Here is a 4,440-nt window from a genome sequence, read left to right as displayed (position 1 = left end):
GTTGTCAGATCCAGTTCTAGCGCTCCCTAGTAATTATTCTTTATAGCTTTGGCCCACTCTCTGGGCTCCTGGTTCCACGCCATCTTTGGTCCCCTCTCCGGATTGAAGGTTCTGAGACATCTTTGAGCCATTTTATGCATTTCTGGTCTATTCAGAGTTGTATTGGTATTGTTCTGCCTTTGGTTCACTCTCTGGATCCTTAGTCCTGTTCTGTCTTTATCCACTGTCTGAATTCAAAGGCTTCCTGTCATTTTGTTGATGTCTCGATCTCTTTCTGCCCAAGGATGATTTCAGCTAGTGTAATTCCTTTTAATTTTGTTTTGTTTTGTTTTTGTTTTTGTTTTTGTTTTTGTTTTTCGAGACAGGGTTTCTCTGTGTAGCCCTGGCTGTCCTGGAACTCACTTTGTAGACCAGGCTGGCCTCGAACTCAGAAATCCGCCTGCCTCTGCCTCCCAAGTGCTGGGATTAAAGGCGTGTACCACCACGCCTGGCCTTTTAATTTTAAAAATGTTTTAATTTTGGTCTGCATCTCACTGGCATGTATGAACGAAGAGCTATAGTCATCAATGCCTTCTTTGGAAGATCTTCTCAACCATCGGCTTCTGAGGCTGGGGAAGTATAGCTTTCCAATTCTTGCAGAACTTTTTCTCTCTCAGAACAATGCCCCGGGGCACTGCTTTAGGTTTTTCTAAACTCTTCACAAAGAAATTGACAGGTTCTACCATCTGCTTCCTCTTTAGATCACGTTGGGGGGTGTGTGAGGGCTCTTGATTGATATGTGCCTGAAAGTTATTTCTTAACCTCAACATTGTTCGCCATCTGTAAAACCTTGGACTGAGGACTGCTTTTGATTTAAAAACTAGCACCCACTGGATCTGACTTCTTTTCAGTGCTTGCAGCTTCTCTCTGTGCTTGTCTGTTGCAGCAGGAGCAGCAAGCAGAAGGCAAGGGACATATTTAACTCCCTGGCTTCAATGTATTTTACATTTCCCATGCTACCGCAGCAGCAATATGTTAAGCTTCCCACCCCTCTCTTACTGTCTCCCTCTGTCTCTCTGTCTCTCTTTGTCCCTCTCTGTCTCTGTCTCTTTCTGTGTCTCTGTCTCTATCAGTCTCTGTCTTTCTGTCACTCTTTGTCTCTCTTTCTCTCTTTGTCTCTCTCTGCCTCTCTGTCTCTCTGCCTCTCTGTCTCTCTCTGCCTCCGTCTCTCTGTCTCTCTCTGTCTCTGTCTCTCTCTGTGTCTGTGTGCGTGTGTGTCTGTATGCGTGTGTGTGTGCATGTATGTGTGTGTCTGTGTGTGTCTCTCTGTGTGTGGGCATGTGTGTGTCTGTGTGTGTGTTTGTGTGCATGTGTATGTGCGTGGGCGCACGTGTGTGTGTGTGTGTGTGTGTGTGTGTGTGTGTGTATCAACAACAGTCCAGGTTCCATTAATGGTATCAAATGGCACTTGCTTTCACCAATAACTTCCTTGACTTTATTCAGTTTTCCCCACCAATTTATTCCCAAATGCTCAGTGTATGAGTTACTATCTCAGTGCTGTGAGCTCCTACACATATCATACACAAACACACACATCACACACACACACACACACACATGCACGCATGCACGTGTGCACACACAAATAAACAACAATAAAAAATAATCCAGGAAACCTAACAATGATAAGAAGATATGAATATTTTACCATGAATTAATTCACCTGTTGGGGTGAGATGGAAAAATCTTTAGAAAAATAAAAGTTAACAAACTATGAAGATAGAAAGAAAGCAGTTTAGTATGCATTGAAAACACTTACCTGTTACCTGGAAATCTCGGACAGAAAGTCCGGGATCACAGGGGATTACTGGTAAATTCCATTAAAAAAAAACTTATAAGAAGCAATCCAAGATTTGTGTAAGATCTTTTTTTAGAAAAAAAAAAAAAACAAGGAAAATTGTTTTTTTTTTTCTTCCGGCTTTATGAGAAAACACAGCTTCAATAAAAAGACAGTTGTACATCAATCTCTCATAAACAGAGAGATAAAAATATTTAATGACATCGTAGACAAGCAAATCTTTTGATAAATAGTTTGAAGTCATCCTAGGAATGCTAGATTGAGGTAATATTAAACACACACACACACACACACACACACACCTCCACTACGAGGACAAAGAGACTATATACCAATACCTTATTGTAGTAAGAAATACATTTAGGCAAAATTTATCCCTCTCTGTACTCCTGTTTTCCTTAATTCTTGGAAAATTAGGACTAAAAGAGAATACTATTTTTTTCTTACATATCCCAGACTAGCTGTGAAGCTGAGGATGGCCTTGAACTTCTGACCCTACTACTGATGTCTCTTTGTGCTCAGGCTACAGGTGTGTGTCACCACACTATGTTTAGTTGGTGATAGGGATGGAACCCAAGGATGTGTGCATGCCAGGTGAACACTTTGCCAACTCAGCTACATTCCCACTCCACAACATTTAAAAAAAAAATCCCAAAAGCCTATGGTACATCACAACCAATGGTGAAATCTTGAAAACCTTTCTACATGGACTGAAATTGACATGGAAACTAGCTATCATGCACACATTCAATATTTAACAAGGGGTTCTGGCCATCTCAATGTATTTTTAAAGGATATTGCATCTGGAAGAAATCATGCTGTCATTATTCATGAGCATCATCATCAAGAAAATACAAAATAGTCTACATACTATCTAAGCTAATAATTGAATCTACAACAAGGCTAAATGCAAGGTCATTATTTTAAAAATATGCATTTTTATTATTTTAAAAGTCATGTGGGTCTGTGCTTGTCTTGGTATACATAGGTGCATGTGAGTGCAGTACCCATAGTGTCAAGTAGGGGGTGTCAGATTCCACGGAGCTGAAGTTAGAGGCAGTTGTAAGCCACCTAACACTGGGCTGGGAACTGAATTTGGATTCTCTCTCTCTCCAAGAACAGCGTGTATGCTTAACCTCTGAGCTATCTTTTCTGTTGCTGTTACAAACCACTCAAGAGGAAAGTATTATTGTATCTTAGAGGTTACTATCCATCAGTGAGGAAAGCCAAGATGGGAACTCAAGCCGGACCTGATGGCAGGAACCATTCAGAACACTGCTTACGGGCTCAGTCGTGTTCAGCTAGCTTTCATGCACGGCTCAGGATTGCCTGCCTAGGGATGGCACCACCCACAGTGGACTAGGCCACCAATCATGTTCACAAAGCTAACAGGCCAATATGATCTGAAATTATCACTCAGTGGCCCAGATGACTGCAGCTGTGACAAGCTGACAGCTAACACTAACCAGGAAACCATCTCTCCAGCTCTTAATTTAAAAATTTCCATATCATCCAGAAACAAACAAATTATTTTATTCACTTATTTTTCTATCTATCCTGGGGATTATTTTTTTTTACCCATACTAGGCACTCTGCTACTGAGGCACTGCCTTGGTCCTGAGTGTTAGATTTTAAACCATACAATGTATCGTAGCAAAGTAAAATTTATATTTGGTTATTTCTACAAAAAATAATTACTTCATTGCAAGGTTGACAATAACAAATGCAAATATTTGCTTGTTGGTTTGAAACAGGGTATCACTGTGTATCTTTGGTTGGCTTGGAACTCACTCTGTAGACCAGGCAGGCCCCAAACTCAGAGACCTGTCTGCCTCTGCCTCCCAAGTGCTGGGATGAAACGTGTACATCGCCACCCCAACACTGATTCAGTGATTAACATTACTAAAATTTTAATTCTTGAAAAGTTAAGAATCGTAAAGATTTCAATATTTTTTGTTTAATGTGTTTGACAATTTCATGGATGTGTAGGATACACTGTGAAAGCAGTCACCCCCAATTCTCATCTGTTCACCCCTTCTACTCCTGCTGATCTCTTCTTCCCAATGTGTTTCTCCCAGGCTCTCATGGTTTCTTCAGTGCACAGGTCTTAGGACGAAGCCACATCTACTGTGGGTTTATATCCAGAAGGCAGCATTTTATATCATCACCCCCCTCCCCTGCCCATCATCTAGCATATATAATCTTTCACCCTGACTCCTGTGATGGGTCTGGAGCCCTGCAGGGGGTGATAGAGATGTCCTCTCTAGGGCTGAGCATCCAATGGTCACTTATTCTCAGAATCTCTGTATTAACCACTTCTACTGGGGACGGGGGCGGGGGGAGGAAGCTTCTTCTCTGGCCAAGGCTCGGAGCAGCACACAACTCATGGATATAAACATAAATATTTAGAAGGCAGAAGGCAGTTTGGCTCCATGGCTGTTTCGTATACCATCAGAAGTACGTTGATATGTATCTACAGCTGATCCTTCCAACCAGAGGCACTGGGGCAAGCTGACAGTACCGAGAATGTATACCTCCCAGTGGTGCAGGCCTCAAATCCAAACCAATCAGAAAGGGTTGGTTAACCTAGAACATGAGAACAG

Source organism: Mus caroli, chromosome 10, assembly GCF_900094665.2.
Source record: "Mus caroli chromosome 10, CAROLI_EIJ_v1.1, whole genome shotgun sequence".
Lineage (NCBI taxonomy): Eukaryota > Metazoa > Chordata > Mammalia > Rodentia > Muridae > Mus > Mus caroli.
This window is presented reverse-complemented; position numbering follows the sequence as displayed.